The sequence below is a fragment of the Ovis canadensis genome, chromosome 16 (assembly GCF_042477335.2).
Source record: "Ovis canadensis isolate MfBH-ARS-UI-01 breed Bighorn chromosome 16, ARS-UI_OviCan_v2, whole genome shotgun sequence".
NCBI lineage: Eukaryota > Metazoa > Chordata > Mammalia > Artiodactyla > Bovidae > Ovis > Ovis canadensis.
The window spans coordinates 45443000-45468576 of NC_091260.1; the positions used below are offsets into that span (position 1 = coordinate 45443000).

General features: G+C 41.3%; 1 protein-coding gene across 9 annotated transcripts in view; it reads right to left on the reverse strand.

The window, feature by feature from the left end:
• The window catches only part of GHR (growth hormone receptor), a 298640-nt gene that overhangs the window by 261254 nt on the left and 11809 nt on the right, over positions 1-25577 (reverse strand). For 2 of the 9 annotated variants that reach the window (XM_069556436.1, XM_069556437.1), the window contains exons 2-3: positions 3572-3620; positions 2747-2789 (exon numbers count right to left, since the gene is read on the reverse strand). The exons of 5 other annotated variants lie outside the window; for them this stretch is intronic. The gene's annotated coding sequence lies outside the window, so the exon portion shown is untranslated. Of the gene's footprint in view, positions 1-2746; positions 2790-3571; positions 3625-25577 lie in introns of those variants that run through there. 2 more of the 9 variants (XM_069556439.1, XM_069556443.1) reach the window with 2 other exon arrangements.

Genomic DNA, 25577 nt, shown 5'->3' on the forward strand with positions numbered 1-25577 from the left:
ATCCCACCCTCTCCCTCTCCCTCTGAGTCCAAAAGTCCACTATACACATCTGTGTCTTTTTTCCTGTCTTGCATACAGGGTCATCATTGCCATCTTTCTAAATTCCATATATATGTGTTAGTATACTGTATTGGTGTTTTTCTTTCTGGCTTACTTCACTCTGTATAATCGGCTCCAGTTTCATCCATCTCATCAGAACTGATTCAAATGAATTCTTTTTAATGGCTGAGTAATACTCCATTGTGTATATGTACCACAGCTTTCTTATCCATTCATCTGCTGATGGACATCTAGGTTGTTTCCATGTCCTGGCTATTATAAACAGTGTTGTGATGAACATTGGGGGTACATGTGTCTCTTTCAATTCTGGTTTCCTCGGTGTGTATGCCCAGTGGTGGGATTGCTGGGTCCTAAGACAGTTCTATTTGCAATTTTTTAAGGAATCTCCACACTGTTCTCCATAGTGGTTGTACTAGTTTGCATTCCCACCAACAGTGTAGGAGGGTTCCCTTTTCTCCACACCCTCTCCAGCATTTATTGCTTGCAGACTTTTGGATCGCAGCCATTCTGACTGGTGTGAAGTGGTACCTCATTGTGGTCTTGATTTGCATTTCTCTGATAATGAGTGATGTTGAGCATCTTTTCATGTGTTTGTTAGCCATCCGTATGTCTTCTTTGGAGAAATGCCTATTTAGTTCTTTGGCCCATTTTTTGATTGGGTCGTTTATTTTTCTGGAATTGAGTTGCATAAGTTGCTTGTATATTTTTGAGATTAGTTGTTTGTCAGTTGTTTCATTTGCTATTATTTTCTCCCATTCAGAAGGCTGTCTTTTCACCTTGCTTATATTTTCCTTTGTTGTGCAGAAGCTTTTAATTTTAATTAGATCCCATTTGTTTATTTTTGCTTTTATTTCCAGAATTCTGGGAGGTGGATCATAGAGGATCCTGCTGTGATTTATGTTGGAGAGTGTTTTGCTTATGTTCTCCTCTAGGAGTTTCATAGTTTCTGGTCTTACATTTAGATCTTTAATCCATTTTGAGTGGTGCTGGGAAAACTGGTCAACCACTTGTAAAAGAATGAAACTAGATCACTTTCTAACACCGCACACGAAAATAAACTCAAAATGGCTTTTTTACTTTAAAAGGCTGCTACCTCTGGCCATCCCAGGTGGCGCAATGGTAAAGAGTTTGCCTCCCAATGTAGAATACGTCGAAGATATGGGTTTGATCCCTGGATCAGGAAGATTCCCTGGAGGAAGAAATGGCAACCCACTCCAGGATACTTTCTTGGAAAATCCCATGGACAGAGGAGCTTGGCGGTCTATGGGGCCGTGAAAAGTCAGACACGACTTTTGCAGCAAGATAATTAGTTATGACAAGCACACAATCACACATAAAAAAATGAGCTCAATTTATAATTTAAATTACTTAGCAGCCAAGCAAAACTGTGCCCTCATTTCCCTGCCAGTCCCAATAAATCTTTGCCTGACAAGTTAGTATGAGCTATCATCTAAGGGCAGATTCACATCATGTGTCAACAGCGGTTGACATATATACAGAGGTTGAATGTATACAAGCAACCTTTCAGCACCAAAAAATAGATATGGCTTCAACTAGAGAAATTAATCCATCACATTATCCATCCACACTGAAGACAGCTTAGCAGCAGTTGCCTTGAGACAGTGTGGAAGGGGACTCTGCAGGAAATCAGTAGGAAAACGAAATCAACTTTCAGCCTGGGTTTCAGAGATAAATTCACATTGTCCAACCAATCTAAAAGCCTTTAATGGGACTAAATCTCTCAAATGGAAAAATCTCCATGGATTATTTTTTAACAAACAACAATTCTATAACAAAAGAATGATCATCTCATATTCTGCATCACAATGAACATAGCGTACTTAAGATACACACAGGTAATTTCTAGAGTTGATGAAATACATTTCACTCATGATCATACTTTACCCTGGAAATACCCTTGTGGACAGAGATCAGGTGTATATTATAATCTCCATTTTTCCAGCAAGAAAACTAGTAGAGAGGCCCATGGTCATGTGGATAAGAAGTAATTTGCTTGAGTTATCACTGCAAATTTTTTTTTAAGGGAGGATATATAGTTTATAAGATAGATAAATTCAAGATTTTTGTAGTTGCATGAAATTTTGTAGTCCACCATGTGTAAATAACATCAATAGACAATAACAATAAATCCAGTGAAGTCACTGGTGGAACTAGGGAGAAAATATATTTAACATACAACAATGTGACATGTCTTGGTCACAACCAATACATATTTGAATTTGCCAAAAACAGAGATCTGGTTATACAGGTTAATGGATCTCACTTAACCTAGCGATGACATATGGGAAATCAAATAACTGGCTTTGCACCTCATTGTTCCTCATCTAAAAAACAGAAATAATAAACAGCATCTAGTTCATAGAGTTGTGAGGAATAAATCAGATATCTATGAAAAGTACCTAGAAGTCATTAAATGCTATTTATTATTATCACCATATATAACATACCATAGGTATACAGTAGATCGCTTTGACACACATATATTTATATATAGTATGAATGCTAACAGCAATATGTATCACATTACTCAATTATAGTATAATTATCTATATTCACTGCAATAAGTAAATTGCTTATTTACTTCTCTTTACAAGTTTGTACCCTTAAGTACCATCACTCTTAGTTAAAGTAAGAAAAATAGAGCAAGGCACAAAGGATTACTCACTTTGGGCAAGAGGTCTTATACCAACCAAGTACTTATTTTCAATCTGTAAAAAGTAAAATCTTATTAATTCAAATACACCCACTTAAATATCAAGATAGGCAGCTACCAATAAGCCACACAAATCAGCCCTTCCATCCAGGTATTTGCTCTCAGGAAGACACAAGAAACTGAAGGTGAGCGAGACTCTTGAGAGGCTTGTTTCCACAGCAAAAATCTCACAAGAAAGTGAGCAAAACCTGATAATTGCCTCTCTGCTCCCTTGGGAGGGCCAGTCACATCCCAACTAATGATCCAGCACTCAAACAGGAAATAATGAAAAAGAAGGGGGAAATTATCATTAAAAATCCCAGGAAGATGAATTAATCCCCTTCCTCCCCTTCCCACTTGCCCCCAGCGTGCATCCTATAAATAGTAGCACGTAGAGTTCTGCTGTTAACACATTCTCTCTCCTTCCACTGGACCCTGGGGTTTTTCCATCTTCAAAGATTAAATTCCCTTTAATATAACAGCCAGCTTATAGATAAAGGTGCCATTTGTTTGCACCAGTTTTCTGGCTTTGGAAACAAGCAATTTAAATAATGTGAGACTTTAGAGACCTTCAAGTTCAAATGAAAATGCCTCCAAAGGCCAGGAAGGTAACACAAATAAGTGAAATAAGCCAGGTAGAAACTGGGGTTTATTTTGTTGAATTTTTACCACTCAGAATTACAAACCCAATTGCTGCCCAATCTTTCCATTTTTCCAAGAGAAACTGGAAATTTTTAAACGTTGACAACTAATTTAAAAGATTATTAAGCTCCATATCCATGTGCATATTAAACTCACCTGTAGATTTTCAGTTGGGAACGCCAGCCTAATCTGGTGAGTTTCAGTCCTAGCTTAAAAAAGAAAAACAGAATCACCCAGGAGCTACACTGTTACTGCTAAGTCGCTTCAGTCGTGTCTGACTCTGTGCGACCCCACAGATGGTAGCCCACCAGTCTCCCCCGTCCCTGGGATTCTCCAGGCAAGAGTACTGGAGTAGGGTGCCATTGCCCTCTCCGAGGAGCTCACTAGTCTGCCTCAATTCATCAAGGGTAAGCTTTCAGGTGATTCTATTAGGCAGCCAGAGTTCTGGTCTAATCTATGAATTCTACAGAGAGGAAATAGTGGCTCAAAGACTAAAGCAACCTGAAGCTACCAGGAGAGAAAGAACCAGGGTTTTTACCCAAGATGCTGACCTAGCAAAACTTTACTATAAACGCTACTTTTCTTGCCAATGAACTGGCAACACAGTTTGGGCTCCAACACTGTTAAGTGTTCCAAATGCTTCCTCAACAGAAGTGTTAGGAAAAAGAGGATCATAGCATCAAGAACTAAGTTGAGTAACTCTCCTGCAACATTTGCATTGCATTGTAAATTCCCTGAAAGCAAAGGATTGGTGAGTCCCTCCCACACCACTGAGATAAGTCATCAGTTCAATAAACACTTGGTCAACAAATGACTTTGTGATTTTCAAAGTTCTATTCCTATATAAATTGGGAATAAAATTCCCTAAAAGCTCAAAAATCAGTTTTTTACAGAGCAATGTCTAGAAACATTTCAGAGGAACAAATGATCAGGTCTCATCTACCTAGGAGGGAGATCCCTAGGTCACTGCTGCAAAGAGCTGTAAACAGTAACTGAAGGAATAAGCTGTTCACAAGAGCCCATCTTATTAGGTTTAAAGCTTCCTCTCTCTGCAACAGGACAAAAAGGAACAGACCACTCTATTTATGTCACTTTCATCACCACCACTAACTCAGAGCAGTTATTTTCCCTGGAGCTGAACCCTTGCCAATATCAATAGCCACAGCTTAAATATCCGGTTTGGTTTCTTGACTCCCTATGACAGAACCCTGCAATCACTTATCTGTCTGCACTTTTATTTCTTTTCACACACTACAGGGATGACTCACCTCAAAACATGGACTATGGCGTTGTGTTATATTGACATCTCAAAAGATTTGGTGATCGATACCAGGCTTCCTTTCAGCCTATAAAGATGCTGGAAATTCCCATTCATCGTGTAAGAGTAAGACAAGCTATTGCTCATTTGGTTTATTATTTAAAAACAAAAACAAAAACACACACTTCTGCCCTACCTGTCAGTCAACGCAATCCATTCCTCTCTCTTCTTCCTAGTGAGCTGTCGTTTTGTCATTGTACCAGGTTTGTCTTGCCAGGATGCACAGCAAAGCAAAATGCTGAGACACCAAGGTTTGCAGCAAAGCAACCAAGTGAGGAGAGGGAACAAATCCTCAATCCACCTCCCGAGGAGGAGGGGCTGGGATATAGAGACGCAGCATGGGAGGCGTGGGGAACAGTGATTAGAAAAAGGTGCGGGAATCCCCCTTCTGCACAGGTGTAACTAGTCTACAGGTCTCTGAACCTTCTGAGGGTGGAGTTTTCGCCCTCCGATGTCAAAAGGTCACCAAGCAGACACAAGCATGCCCAGGTGAAGGGTCTGTAGTCCTATCCAGTCTCAACCAGCTCAGTACCAACTAGAGGCTGCTGACTCCAAGTTCCTAAGAGATAACTTGGGCAAACATCTGATTGTTTAGGCAAGATACCGCTGAGAGAACCGGCAAGTCTTACAACAAACTTAATTAGTGAAGGCAGATGGGATGGATCTGACTGATTATCTGTGGTTTTACCTCTAAAAATAACAATTCTGATCGTGTCATTTACCTACATAAGAAATACTGGTGCAACTACCTACCTACTGGTGCGCCAGAAAAGGGCTGAGATCCCTGGGGCAATGTATGAACTCTTATCAACTTTTCCAACCTCGTTTCTCTTCGCCTACCCTCAAAACATCCTCTGGTTCAGCCACCTTAAATCGCTTATCAAACACACCATCTTCTTTTATAGGTCCATGAGTTATGAGCTGGCCCTTTAAGAACTCCCTTCCCCTTTTTCTCTACCTGGTGGGCCTTTCAAGAATCAGCTTAAAAGGCATATCTTCCAAGCCTTCCATGACCCTCCAGGACGGTGAGCCTCTGCCGCCTCCATCTCTCCTGCTTCCCTCTGGGGTTAGTTGTGAACTCGATTAAATGGCTTCAGGCTGTGTGCTCCCAAAGCCGGTGCCTGCCCTTCATCGCCTCCTGGTGCCTGGCTCATGCAGGCACTCCATACGGAATATAGGTTTGCCAAGTTCAGCCAACTGCTGCTGCCTAACCTGTGCAGATAAGCAGACAAATGGGTGTCCTAGGCGGTTCCGCCTCCTGCGGCAACTCTGGCTCCCATCCACAGTAAGCGTACTCACTGCTTGTGACTGCTTTGCTTAACCATGCTTTGGCTTCAACTGCTCCGTTGTAAGCCTCTCTTGTGAAAGAAAAATACTGGACAATCTCACTTACACAGAATCTAAAAGAGGTGAACTCATAAAAATAAAGTACAATGGTGGCTAGAAGGGTTGGGAGTTGGGTGAATTAGGGAGAAATTTGTAAAAGGGTGTGAATCTTCACTTATAAAATGAACAAGTCCTGGAGGACTAATGTACAGCATGGTGACTACAGTTAACAATACTGTATTGCACACTTGAAATTTGCTAAGAGAATAGCTCTTACATGTTCTCCATCCCACACACAAATGGGAGGTGATGGATGTGTTAACTAACATTCATACGGTAACCATTTTACAATATGTTTACATATATCAGTTCAGTTCAGTTCAGTTGCTCAGTCGTGTCCGACTCTTTGCGACCCCATGAATTGCAGCACGCCAGGCCTCCCTGTCCATCACCAACTTCCGGAGTTCACTCAGACTCACATCCATTGAGTCAGTGATGCCATCCAGCCATCTCTTCCTCTGTCGTCCCCTTCTCCTCCTGCCCCCAATCCCTCCCAGCATCAGTCTTTTCCAATGAGTCAACTCTTCGCATGAGGTGCCCAAAGTACTGAACTTTCAGCTTTAGCATCATTCCTTCCAAAGAAATCCCAGGGCTGATCTCCTTCAGAATGGACTGGTTGGATCTCCTTGCAGTCCAAGGGACTCTCAAGAGTCTTCTCCAACACCACAGTTCAAACGCATCAATTCTTTGGCGCTCAGCCTTCTTCACAGTCCAACTCTCACATCCATACATGACCACTGGAAAAACCATAGCCTTGACTAGATGGACCTTAGTTGGCAAACTAATGTCTCTGCTTTTGAATATGCTATCTAGGTTGGTCATAACTTTTCTTCCAAGGAGTAAGCATCTTTTCATTTCATGGCTGCAATCACCATCTGCAGTGATTCTGGAGCCCAAAAAATAAAGTCTGACACTGTTTCCACTGTTTCGCCATCTATTTCCCATGAAGTGATGGGACCAGATGCCATGATCTTCATTTTCTGAATGTTGAGCTTTAAGCCAACTTTTTCACTCTCCTCTTTCACTTCCATCAAGAGGCTTTTTAGCTCTTCTTCACTTTCTGCCATAAGGGTGGTGTCATCTGCATATCAGAGGTTATTGATATTTCTCTTGGCAATCTTGATTCCAGCTTCTGTTTCTTCCAGCCCAGCGTTTCTCATGATGTACTCTGCATGCAAGTTAAATAAGCAGGGTGATAATATACAGCCTTGACATACTCCTTTTCCTATTTGGAACCAGTCTGTTGTTCCATGTTCTAACTGTTGCTTCCTGACCTGCATACAGGTTTCTCAAGAGGCAGGTCAGGTGGTCTGGTATTCCCATCTCTTTCAGAATTTTCCACAGTTTTCTTGTGATCCACACAGTCAAAGGCTTTGGCATAGTCAATAAAGCAGATCCTCACAAAAACGTACACAATATTATTAGTCAATTACCTCAATAAGGACTTTAAAATACATTGAAACCAACCAGCAAACAAAAATATGCTCTATTCTCAAACACACTGAGCTTAAGTCAGACCCTCCTTATTAAACATAATGTATGACATAAAAGTCAATGTTTCAATTTACATTCCCTTCTAGTGCAAGAGGGTTGCCTTTTCTCCACACCCTCTCCAGCATTTACTGTTTGTAGACTTTTTGATGATGACCATTCTGACTGGTGCGACGTTGAGCCTGGTACTGATGAACCTATATTCAGGGCAGCAATGGAGATGCAGACATAGTGATCAGACTTGTGGACACAGTGGGGGAAGGAGAGGATGGGACAAATCAGGAAAGTAGCACTGAAACATACACATTACCATATGCAGAATAGATAGCCAGCGGGAACTTGCTGTATAGCACAGGGAACACAAACTCAGTGCCCTGTGACAACCTAAAAGGGTGGGATGGGGTAGGAAGTGGGAGGGAGGTTCAGGAGGCAGAGGACATATGTATACCTATGGCTGATTCACCTTGATGTATGGCAGAAACCACGGCAACACTGTAAAGCAATTATCCTCCAATTAAAAATAAATTAATAACAAAGTCAGTGTTGATTGAAGTACACTTTTCAAATCAGACATCATAGGCACTCTCTCTTGATATTTACCTGAATCTCTTTTGTGGTGATTTATTTATTTATCACATGTGTAGCTTTGTGACCATCACCACTGTTTAGATATAAACAATTCCATCACTAAGATCCTTTGGGCAAATCTTTTTAAAAAAATTTTTTATTGGAGTATAGTTGCTTTACAGTGTTCTCTTATTTTCTACTGTATAGTTTTTTGCTGTGATTTGAATCAGGAGATATCAAGAATATCTTCAGAAAAGTCACCACCAGAGATGGAGGAAATAGAAAATCAGAGTCACGTCAAGTTTACAAATGAAAACAGATTCTAAAAACCACAATGATTACCAGACTACCAAGTCTTTACCCCAGAAAAAGGTCACACTCACACTGCTGGTTCAGTACAGAGAGCTAGCTATGCCTGCTCTCAGAGTGGGTTATTCTCTATTGACATCAGTGTCAATCCTGTAGAGCTTGATGGTGGCACAATTCCATCAATGATTCTCACTCATGATTGACTCATTTTTGTATCTGCTGGCCTTTAAAGATATCACGCATGCCTGTGTGCTCAGTCATTCAGTTGTGCCCAACACTGCAACCCCATGAAGTGTAGCCCGCCAGACTCCTCCGTCCATGTGATTTTCCCAGAAAGAATACTGGAGTGGGTTGCCTTTTCCCCCTCCAGGGGATCTTCTCAACCTAGGAACTGAACCCACGTCTCCTGCGTTTCCTGAATTGGCTGGTAGATTCTTTACCAGCGAGCCACCTGAGAAACCCCAAAGATACCACAGTGCCTTTATCAATAAGGTTACCTTTTGAAACTTGTATCATCAATTCCAGTTTAGTCTGAATGCATCCAAAACGACTTTATCACATACAGAATAAATCCAACAATTATAAATTACCGAATGCCCACTATAGCCCAGCACACTGCTAAGTTCTCTGGATGATATGCAAAAGAATAAATAAATAAAAATTCTTTTCTTGATGAAACTAATAAGTCAGAATGAGGGTTTACACATCAGGCCCCTTATTTTGATTTCTCTCAACAAGATCTCACAGAGCAGAGTGCTCAGCATCTGCAAGGCACCGCAGAGAAGCTACTGGGGAGACTGTGGACTTCGTTCCCACATGTAGGCCATATACAGTTAGATAATACTCATGAAAAACTTAAGTGAGAGAAAGTATGAGACTTTTCATAAATGCACTGAGGAAATGCCAGGGGAAGGAAAAGAGAGCTTCCAGCTGGAGAGGGAGCAGATGCAGGAGAAGGATCAGACAGGAGCAGGCACTGTGGAGTCTGACGTCGTGGCCTTTGAGCTGAGCCTCAAATGATGAGTAGACTGAGAGGATGAAACAGAGAGAGAGAGAGATCACTGTGAAGAGAATAACATGAACAACAAATTGTTGGGCAGAAACAAATGAGATATTTTGAAGGCACAGGAGCAGTTCGGTTTGAAGCTTGGCAGAAAATTCAGATGGCTAAGTAGGTTGGGGTAATATCACAGGTCTCTGATCATGTGGCTAAGGCATCTAAAAATCAATCCTTGGGCTAATAAGATGATTTTTGAGAGAGTGGTCAGAACACCAGCTATTTAAGATGATTTGGCAATGATGTTGTTGTTCAGTCTACGAGTCGTGTCCAACTCTTTGTGACCCCAGGGCTGTAGCATGCAGGCTCCCCTGTCCTTCACCATCTTCCAGAGTTTGCTCAGAGTCATGTCCATTGAGTTGGTGATGCTATCTAACCATCTCATCCTCTGAGACCCCCTTCTCCTTTTTGCAATAGTGAGATGAGATAAAGGAGGGTAAATAAGGACTTCTGTGGTTGTGGCTTCTGCTCCAACCAAGTGTATGAGCTGAACATGGTAGGGATCCTTCTGATTAATGTTCCCAGATACTGTCAAATGGAAATCTATTAACTGCTTGCTTCTCAGAGCCTTGGCTTCAAACACATCATTATGAAGTCCCTTGTCACTGGCACTGAGCAGTCTGTGTACTTGCTACTGGCCCAGAACTGTTATATTACCAAAGTGCTAAAAAATGCATACAGCAAAGTGCTCATTATTCCCAGCAAAGACCAAACCAAACTTGCAGTGTGATGTTTATGTTCTACACAGCACCTGATAGATACAAAGCACTCACCAAGTGTTTTTGTTGTTGGTTCCAGAGAAGAGAATGCTCCCACTTGGCATTAGGTTAATTTTATACGTTCATTGGACTGGGTCACAGTGCCCAGATACATGGTCAAACACTATTCTCAGGGTGTTTTTTTGATGAGATTAACACTTACATCAGTAGACTTTATGCAGATTGCCTTTTGGAATGTGGGTGGACTCACTAAACCAGCTGACGGACTGAATGAAACAAAAGACCAACCTCGCAGTCAGGGAGAATGCCGCAAGAGACAGCTGAGTTTGAAGTGCAACATCAGCTCTGCTCCAGAGCTCTAGCCCACCCTGCAGATTTTGAGCTTACTAGCTTCCATAATCGTAGAAAGTGATGGCACCCTACTCCAGTACTCTTGCCTGGAAAATCCCATGGATGGAGGAGCCTGGTAGGCTGCAGTCCATGGGGTCGCTAAGAGTCGTACACGACTGAGCAACTTCACTTTCACTTTTCACTTTCATGCATTGGAGAAGGAAATGGCAACCCACTCCAGTGTTCTTGCCTGGAGAATCCCAGGGGCGGGGGAGCCTGGTGGGCTGCCGTCTATGGGGTCGCACAGAGCTGGACACGACTGAAGTGACTTAGCAGCAGCAGCAGCTTCCATAATGGTGTGAACTAATTCCTTCAATCTCCTTCCCTATGTATACACATTCTATTGGTTCTGTTTCTCTGGAGAACCCTCATACAGTGGTAAAACATGCCAGAGTTTTCACAACCTGCTTCCTGTCTACCTGAATCTTCTTATGATCATCTTCTCTAGAAAATTCTCTTGACATGAAATTTATGGGATGACAGATGAGGATTATCAGCTGGGTGCTGTTAGTTGCTCCTTGTGTCTGACTCTTTATGACCCCATGGACTGTAGCCTGCCAGGCTCCTCTGTCCATGGGATTCTCCAAGCAAGAATACTGGAGTGGACTGTCATTCACTTCTCCAGGGGATGTTCCTGACTCAGGAATTGAACCCAGGTCTCCCACGCTGCTGGTAGATTCTTTAACATCTGAGTCATCAGGGAAGCCTGGGAATAGGAGTATTTAGCTAGATTTGCTGGGCTTTCTTAGGCAATAGTTGTGCCTATGAGCCCTGTGTATTTAATAAGCAGTCTGCTTAGCCAGACATTAACAATATAACGGCCTTCTATTTAACATGTAGAGAACAGAAGTGAGTTTTCTGAACTGAAAAGACATGGCAGTGATAATCTTTGTTACTGACGTCCAGATAAAACATTGATGTAACCTCACATCTGATTTCAATGGACCATGATAAAGCCACCAAGCCCAAGGATCTGGGCTAACAGAGGGCCAATCAGGATCCTTACGGGAACCCAAGCCCCACATTCAGACCTCTGTAGCCAGACTAACAGCATCCCATGCCAAGGAAGCCAAAGTGCTGTCCCTCCAAAGAGACTGTAGTGAACAAATATTACCATGTTTCCAGTTCCTATTTGCATCAGCTCAATCCCAAAGCATCAGATAATTTGTCCTAAATTGTACATTTCATTGTTGTTTAGTTGCTAAATTGTACTGGACTCTTTGCAACCCTATGGGCTGTTACCCACTAGGCTCCTCTGTCCATGGGATTCTCCAGGCAAGAATACTGGAGTGGGTTGCCATTTCCTTCTCCAGAGGATCTTCCCAACCCAGGGATCAAACCCACATCTCCTGCATTGGCAGACTGATTCTTTACCACTGAGCCACCAGGGAGGCCCTCCTGAATTGTACTAGCTTCCCTATAATAATCTTTGCTTCTTTGCTATGGATTTCTAAAATCAAAGAGAATGAGCAAGAAGGAAGGGCCTATGACTTCAGTTTGTGAAGAAGGAAATGCTTGATTTCAGAGTTTTTGTTTTAAAGGCACACTTTTTTGACTGTGCTCTCTAATTACGTTACGTCTTCATCTTGATTTCATACTGCTAGTATCTTTTTTCACTATGGACTTAATCATTTCATCATATTCCTGTCTTTGGTTTGTTTTTACACTACATCCCTATATTCCTTTTTGAAAAAAAGCACTGGAATCACCAGTGAGCTTTAAACAATCAAAGCCCCCCCCCCTTAAGAATTTGAATTTATTTATTCTTGGGTGCAGCATCCTGTTCTTATCACCGACTTCTATTCTTCTACCACATTTAATCAACTCCTCTGATTCCTACTCTCTCCCCATCTCATCTTAACTTTTTCTTCTTAACCAGCTTAGGTCCTTGGTTAGTCCTTTCAGTGGCTCCCTTGTTCCTGCCATCTTTTCATCACAGCTCTCTGACAAAACCCAAGGCCTAGAGGATTCCACTTTTCCTGTGTGTGGTAATGTCTGAATGCCTCTGGAAAGCAGCAAATACTTTATCCTTTTAACAGTGTGCCACCATACATTTGTGATCATCAATCTCAACAGGGCCTTCAAGTAATAACTAGGGATCCTATTAAGCTTTACTAGTTTATTCCCTTTCCTATTCAAGCTGTCTCTGTCCTCTGCAAAAATTTGAAACTGCTTCCTTTCTTTGCTAGGATGCCATCCCTTTCTCTCTCTCATTCAACTACTTTCCAAAATTGATAGAAGCCATGAAGTAGAAAAGCCTTTAACCTGCAGCTACCACAGCTCGGCATCTGCACCCTTCCCTCCTTCTTCCCTCCTAGTACAGAAGGGCAGGGATCCTCGCTCCTCTCTGATTCCTCTAGCTGTTCTCTGAATATCTTCTCAGGAATCCTGCACGATGGATTACCCACCCTCTCTCTAGCTTCAATCCACCCCTTCACCTTCGCATTGCTCTTTTCCATCAACCCTCAAATAAGTTCAGGTTTCTCATCCTTAGAAACATCTCCCTTAGCTATATTTCCTCCTCCAGTTAGAGCTCCATCCTTCTGTTTCCCTCAACAGCCAAATATCTTGAGTTATCTTCTATCCACTGTCCTCCTTTCTTCACGTCCTGCTTGCTCCCCATAACACTTCACTCCGGCCTCTGTCTCCATCACTACAGCAACACAGCTCTCCTTAAAGTCCTTCCAGACATCCATTTCACTAACCCAATGGACACTTTCAGGGCTTTTTCTTTCTTTTTTTAACTTTACCCCTCATCAGCATCGTATATGATTCTGTTTCCTTGGCCTCTGAGATGACACTCTACCATCTTCCCTGTCACAGCTTTCACTCTTATTTGTCAGCTTCTCTTCCATGTAGCTTTCAAATGTTGGATTCCTCAGGACTCAGGTTTACTCTTTCTTTTCTCACTCTGCTTTCACTCTGGGAGCTCAGAGTGATATCTTTGTGGCTTCAATACTGTGTGGAAACCACTGACTTCCAAATTTTTTTCTCCAGATACCTCTGATCCGGGACTAAGACTACAATGGGTCTCCTTATGAATGTCTTACAAAAGCCCCCTCTGAAAATGTCCCCATATTAAACACTGTCTCCCAACCTATGCCTGGTCTCCCTCCAGTGCTCCCCATCCATCCGAAGAAGCCAAATACTGGGAAGTTTTACATGGCATTCCTCACCCAATCATTTCCAAGTCAGCACCAAGTCCAGTCCACTTTCCTTCATAAATAAGTGGTAAATCCATTAACTATTGTTGAAAGTTCAAAGTGTTAGTTTCTCAGTCATGTCCGACTTTTGCGACTCTATGAACTGTAACTCACAGGCTCCTCTGTCCATGGAATTTCCCAGGCAAGAATACTGGAGTGAGTAACCATTTCCTTCTTCGAGGGATCATCTTCCTGACCCAGGGATCAAAGCCAAGTCTCCTGCAAGCAGATTCTTTACCATCTGAGCCACCAGGGAAGCCCCAACTCTGGTCCAAGCTACCAATATCTCTGGCCTCTGGCAGATGTAGAATTCATCTCCCTGAATACCTCTTTCCATTTGCCCTTCATCCATTCTTCATTATAGAGCCAGGTGACCTCCTTAAAATGCAAACCTGATTCTGTCACCCTTTTGCTTCAAACTCTTCAATGATTTTCTATTGTCTTTTCTATTAAGAAAGACTACACTGCAGACTGCAAGGCCATGCGAGATCCAGCCCCTGCTTCCTCCTCTGGCCTCCAAGGCCATGCTCGTCACTCCCTGGGCTCCGGCTGCACTGACTGTTTTCACTTCTCGATGGTACTGGGTAACTGGCTCCTGTTCCCCTGCCCACATTGCTCTTCCCTCTTCCTCCTACTCTTACTCCTTTAGATTTCAAAATCTTCTTCTGAAAGTCTTCCCTTACCACCAAGCCCCCATCTGAATTAGGTCTCCTTATTCTTTTATTCCACAGTATACTTAAAACTGCTTTTAATTATACTTGGTTAATGTCCTTCTCCACTGTAGACCATGAACTCACATGAGGCAAAGGCTATGTCTGAGTTGCTTATTATAGGATTCCAGCACCCAGTCCCCGCTCTGCTGGGCAAAGTATAGACGGAATTAATGAGTGATTTGAGAGTGAGTGAATGAATGAATTATGGTAATGATGGCTCTTTATACTTAGGCTATCAATAGTCATCTTTATCCTCCCCTGCAGCACAAACCCATGAATCAAAGTCAAGCATAAACTATCAAGTCCAGTTCAATATAAAAATTATTTTTTACTTAATTTTCAGGGTGTAAGCTGCATGGAGGAAAAAAGATTGAAAGGGAAGTACTAGCAGGGTCTAAACTATGTTCTCCAACATAGGGAAGGAAAACCAGCATCTCTGTATTCATTCTGAATACCAAGCAAGAACTAGTCATATCCACTTCATGAATAATTCCTTAACTTACTTAAATCACTTTGTAAGTATATAAGAAAAAAATCACCTTTACATGTTTTTTAAAAAGGCAAATCATTTAGAGTCTTCCATGAGGATCTTAAATGCTCTAAATTCAGTACATATACATGTACTAAATCCAACATTAACCCATCTCTCTCCAGCTCTGAGAGTCCATCTTTAAATAAGTTTACAGTACTATGTCCCAAAGTCTTATTCAAATTCTTGGGTTTAAGCTCAAAAGATATTAATCAAAGTCCAAGTAATTTATTAAACTGTAAGTGGCCATAAAGCAAAGTTAATGCAATTTGGCAGGCAGAGCAAACCAAGACATGGCTTGACCTATGAGCTTTTAGGACCCCCTTTGAAAAGTTGAGTGAAATCACTAGGGAAGAGGTTAAAATTCAACTTTGTTTTATATCCCTCTTTAAATACTTTACAGTGCAAACATGCTCCTGACAATCTAAGATTATGAGTGATAACTTACCAAACAAAATATTTCCTGAGTTTTCCCACGAGGATTTTTTTTAAAGTTCAAAATGCTATCTTCAGCAATGTGGTTATTATTAATATCCTTCCTTTTAAATCACGGATTTTTAAGGCAGTTGTCCTTTGAATTACAAAATCCCAAATCCCAGGGATGTCATTATAATTATTATGTTAACGGGTCATTAACATTTTACTACTTATATTTGGCAGTTGTTTTTTCTGGAAAATTTCCGTTTGCTATATCAATATTTCAAAATTTAAGATTTACTGAAATTAAGACAATTTATTTTTTTAAAGTGATCAAGGCAGTGTTAGGCTGCCTTAGTTATCTATCACTGCATAACAAGTTAACTCAAAATGTAGCAGTTTAAAACAACAAACATTTATTATCTTACAGTCTGTGGGTAGGGACCTAGAAGAGGTTTAGCTGAGTGATTCTAACTCAGGGTCTTTCACAAGGTCACAGTCAAGATGTTGGCAGGAAAGGGTCATTCTGAGGCTAGACTGGGGCTGATGGCTTCATCTCCAAGGTCACGGTGGTTATTGTCCAGAGGCTTTGGTTTCACATTGGCTACTGGGCTGGGGGCCTGGTTTCATTCCACACTGGCTGTGGGAGTCTCTCACTCTCTTTCCATGTGGGCCTCTCCACAGGGCAGCTCAACACATGGTTGTTGGTTTCCCCCAGAATGAAGGATCCAAAAGACAGAGCTCCCAAGACAGAAGCCGCAGTGCCTGTGGGTGATCTGGACTCCAAAGTTTCGAATCATCGCTTCTACTTTATTCTGTTCCTTAGAAATGAGTCACCAAGTCCAGGTCCCACTCTGAGGGAGAGAAACCTGGAGTCCACCTCTTGATGGGAACAGTAGCAAAGAATTTGCGGATATATTTTTAAAAACCACCCCACAGGTAGTGGCTAGAAGCGTGGGAGTTGGAATTGGGAAGGTAGGCGATTGAAAACTGATTGTGCTACTTACAGCTGCGGGTCATTGAATAAATTATTCAACCTCCCTGGGGCATAGTTTCACCAAATGTAGAATCAGGTGGCTCCTGGGGGTATTGTGTGGGATTAAATAACGTAACATGAAAAAAGGCCTTGGAATAGCTTCTGGTAATAGAAAGTACTTTAATGTTGCCCACACAACAGTAGCTGGCGAAGCAAACTACTGAATGCCCACCAAGTAGAATATACACAGTCCCTTGCCCTGTGCATGGGTGCTAAATCGGTTCAGTCGTGTCCCATTCTTTGCGACACTATGGACTGTAGCCTGCCAGGCTTCTCTATGGGATTATCTAGGCAAGAACACTGGAGTGGGTTGTCATGCCCTCCTCCAGGGAATCTTCCAAATCCAGGGCTCAAACTCACGTCTCTTTAGTCTCCTGCATTGGCAGGTGGGTTCTTTACCACTAGTGCCACTGGGAAGCCTCCTTTGCCCTGTGGGAGCTCATAATCTCACCATTATGAAAGTAAATCTGAATTTAGACATAGAAAAGTTAATGTGACATAGAAAAACTAATTTTTCCTCTAGAAATCCAAGGGCTTCCTAAAGAGAACATGTAGTTCCTAAAGAGAAGTGTTCAGAAAAGCAATCTAAACAAAATAAGGGAATATATGATGGTTTAAATATGTTCGGTTGCCTGTTTGCTTTTTTGTTCTTTTGAGAAGAGAGGCTCTTCCTTCAATTTACTTTTTCTCAGAAGCATCATGTACAAAACAGAGGTAAGCACAGCACTCGGCAGAGGGAAGCCTGCCGTGCAGTCAGCGTGGCCCTCTCCTCTAGACACCCCAAGGGCCCTGAGTCGGGGGCTTGCTGAAGCACAATTTGCAAATCTGCATGAATAGATTGTGTCTAGGTCACAAATACTGAGATCAAAGGTCAAATAGCCCTTTGACCATCCGATCAAAGGTCACGGTTTAAGCCCTTGCCAACCTAATACAGTCATTTAAGGAAAGAAAACAGTTTCATAAATATGATCTGAACGGTAATGCCTTTTCTCCTTTAAAAATGTGCATGCTTCAAACATTAAAATCTGAAAGGATTACCTTTCAGTCAATCCCTGTTTATTCTTTCTAAGAACAAAAGACCATTTTTACATGATTGTTTCTGTGTATCATCTTAGAAGTTTGATCTCATTCTGAGCCAATAATTTGTGTTTTACATAGATTGTGTTATTAGATACTAACTCTAAGCTTCCAACAACTTGTAATCAAAGCAAAAACAAACAAAAAACCTTAAAGCCTATTCTTTTCTGAATTTAGAATTAGAGGTTAGAGGGATTTCAGCATTGGTTAGCCCAGATATCCATGATGTTTATCTTCCCAGAGTCAAAGTTTGAATAATTTAAAAAATTTCTTCTTCTGAATTTCATGACCCAAGTTCCAAAGCAACCAAGGGTAATTTTCAGTTGGGCTATTGAAGGTATAGAGATCAGTCAATGATTTCACTGAACATTCCATATCCTTCATGTAATATGTTAAAAAAAAAAAAGTAACTATAGAAGGACTGAGAAATAGAGGTTAATGAAGCAAAGTCAAATACATTATAAAATAATAAAATATTTGAGTTATGATAAAACATCAATGCCTGCTCTATTGAGGTGCTTAATTCTAAGCCTATTATTGACCCTGGATCAACTTTATTGTTAGAGCACAGGAACTCACTGGAAAAGACTCTGGTGCTGGGAAAGACTGAAGGCAGGAGGAGAAGAGGACGACAGAGGATGACATAGTTGGATGGCATCACCGACTCAATGCACATGAGTTTGAGCAAGCTCCAGAGTTGGTGATGGACCGGGAAGACTGGAATGCTGCAGTGCATGGGGTCGCAAAGAATCAGATATGACTGAGCAGTTGGACTGAACTGAATTTTCTGATGAGCTTCTTGGTCAATGTATGCAGATATCAAGATAACAGTTTTTACAAATTGTTAGGCAGGTTCAGAAAATGTTTCACAGATCTAAGGCTGACAGTTAATCCAGATTACTAAGAAATATACCATGCATGTTTCATAATACAGATTTGTCAATGACTGCATGACTATCAAAAGGCACCAAGGAGAGGTGAGCAAGCAGGTAGAGAAGAGTGGGAGGGTGGGAGGATAGTATCAAGAGAATAAGCTCCAAAGCAGAAGACATATGTCTTCATTTTAACTGAGTTATTTACCACTTGTAAATCCCTGGGCAAGTAACAACTTCCCTGAGTTTCATTCCCTCATCTATCTAAGGGGCTCAAGGTATAGGCTATGTGACTCACAGCAGAATTAAATGTGACAGTACACACAAAGCCAGGCAGATGGAACTGACTGGGTCATGTCTGATTTAGGGGGTTCTGCTTCACGTTTGATGTTCATGACACAATGTTCAAAATAAAATTTCTTCCAAGTCATCATACTGCTATGAGTAATTCTGAGCTAACTGATGGCGGCTGAGCTACACATAGCCCTACCAAACAGTCTTGTGCTTTTGATATATTTGTTTTGAGACCATACTCTGTGTTCAACATATTGTTGGAAACCAACATCATTGGATTTTCACTCATAGAACATACTGTTTAGTTACAAAGATTAGCTGGTTGAACATATAACAGCACCCTCATAAAAGAGTGTATGTGCAGTATTTTAAAATTTTATAATTAAATAAAGTGTGATACTCCACAGTGAATTCTGAGATGGAAAAAGGACATTAGTGAAAACACCAAGAAAATGTGAATACAGTCTGGAGTTTAGTTAATAGTTTTGGTTATAACCAACCAATAATGTTGGTTTTTAAATTTTGACAAATATACCATGATTATTGGTGTTAACATTAGGGAAAACTCATATTGTGCTATCCAACACAAGATGCCTTCCCCAACCCCTAATATGGCACACTGCCTAATTTCTCACTGCACCTGTATTTCTCTGCCTGAAGGTTCTCTCTTGCATCTGGAGATTGCTTTGCCCTCCTGAATGTTAGTGACTAGGAATTAATGACTGATGGAAATTGGTGGGTAAATAGTCAAATTCTTTCAGCTTTGGGTGAGAGGACTCTGAGATGTGTATTTTGCCAGGGCTCCCAAAATCTCTCCAAGAAGATGACAAACTCCAGAAGATGACAAACTGCCAATGATAGTACCTTGCTTCATAACGTATCCTTTATTGGCTCCTTTCCCTTCCTTTTTTCACTCTCCCAAATAAACAATTTATCCAGATTCCTTCTGTTATGGCTTTCTTCTGAGAGAAATCCAAACCAAGACACAACTCGAGTGAAGAGCCTACTGACTATATCAGTTTAAGGTCATTATGGAGAGAAATGGGGTTTCCCAGGTGACGCTGGTGGTAGAGAACCCACCTGCCAAATGCAGGCGATGTAAAGAAACGGCTTGAATCCCTGGGTCAGAAAGATCCCTGGAGGAGGGCATGGCAACCCATTCCAGTATTCTTGCCTAGAAAATCCCATGGACAGAGAAGCCTGGCAGGTTACAGTCCATAGGGTTGCAAAGAGTTAGACACAACTGGACCGACTTCGTACGTACAGAGAGAGATAATAACTGACCTAATTTTACCTCTGGTTCCTCATTCCATATTATGAGGAAACCCCACCAAATTATAAATACACTAGGAATTGGCACATGAAAGCCATGCATGTTTGGACATGTGGAAGGGAAATAAATTTTTGGAAGAAGGCTAACAAAACTTCCATGAACTACTAAAATGCATTCATTCAGCCAAAACTTAGGAAGGATTTTCTATGGGATATAAAGTGAACAAGACAAAAGATGTGTACTATTAAAGAGCTTATGATTTTGTTGGTGGAGATGGACAAAAAAATGGAAAAATAAATTAATAAATAAGACAGCATTAGGTAAGTGGTAGGTGCTGTGATGAAAATAAAACAGAGATATATGATAGCATCGCCTAGTTGAGGAAAGACTACTCTAGCTAGGGGTCAGAGAAGTCCTTTTGAGAAGGTGACATTTGAGCCTGGGCCTGAATGACAAAAGAAAACTAGTCTTACATGGATACATATGTATATATATGTGTGTGTGATACACACACACACACACATTCACACCTCTATCATATTACAGAGTCAGGCCTGAGGAGTATAATGTCTTTTCATAAAGTATTATCTCTCTATACACCATAAAATATAGACCATTTGGTTATTAAAAATAGGGGGCTTACTTGTTAGATAAAATACTAAACTATTTGCATCTACAAATGAAAAGATAAGATGTCTGAGCTTTAAAATACTTGGGGGCAATGTGGAAAGATTAAACTAGATTAGAAAAATATTGATGACCCTGGAAGCTGAGTAATGGGTACCTGAGGATCAAAATACTATTTGCTTTACTTTGCTTATGTAAAACTTCCCACAATCAAAAGCTTTTTTAAAGTAAAATGTATATCAAAGAAAAATAGGGAATTTCCAAAGTTATAGAAATCCCACCTCACCAAGTTTTCATCAGCAAATTAGAAGTTCTCCCACGAACAAGAGTCCTGCGGAATCATGAAGGCATAAGGAGAAACTCTGCACTATGTGATGAGAAAGGAAATTACAGGATATCCTTTCAATGGAATGCTGAGCCTCCAGGGATTAGCTGATCCTATGGGAGTCTGAGCCTTTGTCTTTGACTATGCTATTTTATAGCTTTTCAGAATCAGAAGTTAACTGGTAGAAATGAGCCACAAAAATAGTTTTTGTCCAAATAAATGCAAATCAGTTGTATCCATGGGATGTAATTGATTATTTCCCTATGGATAGGTCAGAGTTTACAAATTCATTTCAACATTCCTCTACTGTGTCTACATTTGTGTGGTTCTTCTTTGAAATGACTATGACATCTTTTCAGTTCAGTTCAGTCGCTCAGTCGTGTCCGACTCTTTGCGACCCCATGAATTGCAGCACGCCAGGCCTCCCTGTCCATCACCAATTCCCAGAGTTCACTCAAACTCATGTCCATCGAGTCAGTGATGCCATCCAGCCATCTCTTCCTCTGTCATCCCCTTCTCCTCCTGCCCCCAATCCCTCCCAGCATCAGAGTCTTTTCCAATGAGTCAACTCTTCGCATGAGGTGGCCAAAGTACTGGACTTTCAGCTTCAGCATCATTCCTTCCAAAGAAATCCCAGGGCTGATCTCCTTCAGAATGGACTGGTTGGATCTCCTTGCAGTCCAAGGAACTCTCAAGAGTCTTCTCCAACACCACAGTTCAAAAGCATCAATTCTTTGGCACTCAGCTTTCTTCACAGTCCAACTCTCACATCCATATATGTGAATACAGGAAAAACCAGAGCCTTGACTAGATGGACCTTTGTTGGCAAAGTAATGTCTCTGCTTTTGAATATGCTATCTAGGTTGGTCACAACTTTTCTTCCAAGGAGTAAGCGTCTTTTAATTTCATGGCTACAATGACCATCTGCAGTGATTTTGGAGCCCAAAAACATAAAGTCTGATACTGTTTCCACTGTTTCCCCACCCATTTCCCATGAAGTGATGGGACCAGATGCCATGATCTTAGTTTTCTGAATGTTGAGCTTTAAGCCAACTTTTTCACTCTCCTCTTTCACTTTCATCAAGAGGCTTTCTAGTTCCTCTTCACTTTCTGCCATAAGGGTGGTGTCATCTGCATATCTGAGGTTATTGATATTTCTCCTGGCAATCTTGATTCCAGCTTGTGCTTCTTCCAGCCCAGCATTTCTCGTGATGTACTCTGTGTCAAGTTCCTTCATTAATCAATACCTGTATTATTTTACATCTGTTTGTCTTCTATTATGGTTTTAACTTTTAAGAAAATTAACCTTTAACAAAGAGAAGCAACTTTAAAGTGTTCCAGTAATAGAAGATGTGCACTTAGATGTCAAAATCTGCAAGTTTTTTCAAAGTCAAGGGCTGAAACACTCGTTGGCTTTTGTGCTCCTCCCCCTAGGTTCTCACGAGTCATGGTGCATCAATCAATGTAGGCTGTTCTGTCCTCAGAAAAGCCTTTTACTACAAGCCCCACCACCCCAACTGGCCAACTTTCAATCGTCCCTTAACTCACCAAGCAGCACTTCACCTACACTGACAGACAGCAATCTCTCTGACAAACATATATATCCAGAAATGGCTTATGTTACTGATTTTAAAAGTTGAATTTCACAAACCACTGATAATCATCTGGATATATCTTTCATTTCTGTTGTATGGTAATAGTCTAGGCACATTAACAGAGAAGTCACAAGAAACTAATCTCCGGCCTCTTCTGAAGGAGGAAATTTCAACAATTCAAACAAACAAAAAAAACACTTCAAGGACTCATTAAAGCCATAACTTGGGTTGATCAGAGAAAGCAGAAGGGGGTAAAAAGCAGCAATTGGCATCAAATAACCTTTTAGGAGGAAAGGTTTTAAGGCTCGCTCTTAGAGCAAGATGGTGCTTCTGGTCATGCATATGAGCCAGGCACTGTTTGGATTCATTTAAACTACATTAACTTTCCCAAGTAAGAATCACTATCTCCCTTTTGCAGACAAAGTTCAGAATGATTCATTAACTTGCTGAGAGTTGTAAAGGTAGTAAATGGCAGTGAAAAAGTGAAAACGTTAGTCGCTTAGTCATGTCCGACCCTTTGCAACCTCATTTGCGACCCCATGAACCGTAGTCCACCAGGCTCCTCTGTCCATGGAATTCTCCAGGCAAGAATACTGGAATGGGTTGCCATTCCCTTCCCTAGGGGAGTAACTGACTGAGCTGGATTCAAATCTCTTCAGACAAGCCAGATTTGTGTGACTCCACAGCCTACTGCGTGCCCTTTCCAAAATGCCCACCTACCTTTAGGCTTCTGCAGCTGCTGCCACCCCAGAAGACATCCACCAGCCCTGACTCACAGGCAAATCTCTGTGTGTTCCCAGGAAAAAGAACTGCTGGTCAAGTGTCACTTGTCTTAATCCACAACCCACCCACTCATGAATGATGAAGATAAACCACATGCTATAAACAACAGAGTGAAAGTCAAGGTTTATGAGCGGGACTGTGATGTAGCAGAAAGAACCCTTGAAAGAAAGCTAGAAGAATGGCGCTATAAATCTGGCACTGTCCCTGGGGAGTTTAATGCTGGGGAAGTCTGGTCACTCCCATTTCCTCATCTATAAATAAAGGGAGGATGTTAGATTCAGCTTTCAGTAAGGGTCTACTAGCATTCTCCTTTGTGTAGGGTTGCCTCAGGCATTACAGAGATTGAGCATCCTGACTCTAGGCACTAGAAGTCCGTAAATCCTTCCAGTTCTTTGAACAACCCTATTTCCAAATGCCCCTATGCCCTGCTTAACAGAATCGTTGAGAATCACTGGTGAAGGATCTCAGATTCTAGGAAACTCCATGGCTCTGTAGGCCCAACACTGTCAGAACAAGGATGTGGCAGGGAAGTGGGGCTTGAGGAGGAAATCCCAGGCCAACTCTACCATCGTAGGGTCCATTCAAGATCATATTCTTAAAGGGAAACCATAATGTGGGCATCTTTAATAGACTTCTTGGAATATTGCTAAAGAAAGAAGTTTTAAAATTGAATTTACATAATGTTCACACAAGAGAAGCCTACAGACAGCTGCAAGCATCACCACTGTCTAGCAAGGACTAGGTTCAGGATGGCCATGTCCCAACAGCCATCCCAAGGTAGGGGCCTATATGGCACATCTGTAAATCCATAATTAGTGATGAGAAGGGCTTCCAGTGGGAAACCAATCCACAGCCTGCTACACCCCTCCTGTTCCCTGTTACAAATGACCCCGGGAGCTCCAGACATACCTCCTAGAGCTCAGTTCTCACCCTTCGCACACACAATGTCTACATATCCAAACAATTCACTGTATTTTAAATCCTGGCTCTGAAGCCACTTTGTCCATAATGCCTCACCTCAAATGCTTTAGCTCAAACACATCTCCCTTCACTCTAAATAAATGTCACATTTACATTCTGTAATATAATTTTTCATTAAAGTGTGTACTTGCCAATACACAGACACCCCATGTACATTATTAGTGTTGCCTTGCTAACTTAATTGCTAGGTCCTCACATCAGTATTCTTGCCTAGAGAATCCCACGGACAGAAGAGCCTGGTGGGCTGCCATCTATGGGGTCACACAGAATTGGACACGATTAAAGTGACTTAGCAGCAGCAGCAGCAAATCAAAGGTCATGTTTTATACCACTTTTGTATTCTCCAGTGTCCTGAACATTTCTGGGAACATGGTGATGGCTCAAAAAATATGTGTTCTCAATGAAGGAAACTATAAGCAAGGTGAAAAGACAGCCTTCAGAATGGGAGAAAATAATAGCAAATGAAGCAACTGACAAAGAATTAATCTCAAAAATATACAAGCAGCTCCTGCAGCTCAATTCCAGGAAAATAAGTGACCCAATCAAAAAATGGGCCAAAGAACTAAACAGACATTTCTCCAAAGAAGACATACAGATGGCTAACAAACACATGAAAAGATGCTCAATATCACTCATTATTAGAGAAATGCAAATCAAAACCACAATGAGGTACCAACTCACGCCGGTCAGAATGGCTGCTATCAAAAAGTCTACAAACAATGAATGTTCTAAAGAGTGTGGAGAAAAAGGAATGCTCTTACACTGTTGGTGGGAATGCAAACTAGTACAGCCACTATAGAGAACAGTGTGGAGATTCCTTAAAAAGCTGGAAATAGAACTGCCATATGACCCAGCAATCCCACTGCTGGGCATACACACCGAGGAAACCAGAATTGAAAGAGACACTTGTACCCCAATGTTCATTGCAGCACTGTTTACAATAGCCAGGACATGGAAGCAACCTAGATGTCCATTGGCAGATGAATGGATAAGAAAGCTGGGGTACATGTACACAATGGAATGTTACTCAGCCATTAAAAAGAATGCATTTGACTCAGTTCTAACGAGGTGGATGAAACTGAAGCCTATTATACAGAGCGAAGTAAGTCAGAATATTAATACAGTATATTAATGCATATATATGGAATTTAGAAAGATGGTAACGATGATCCTATATGTGAGACAGCAAAAGAGACACAG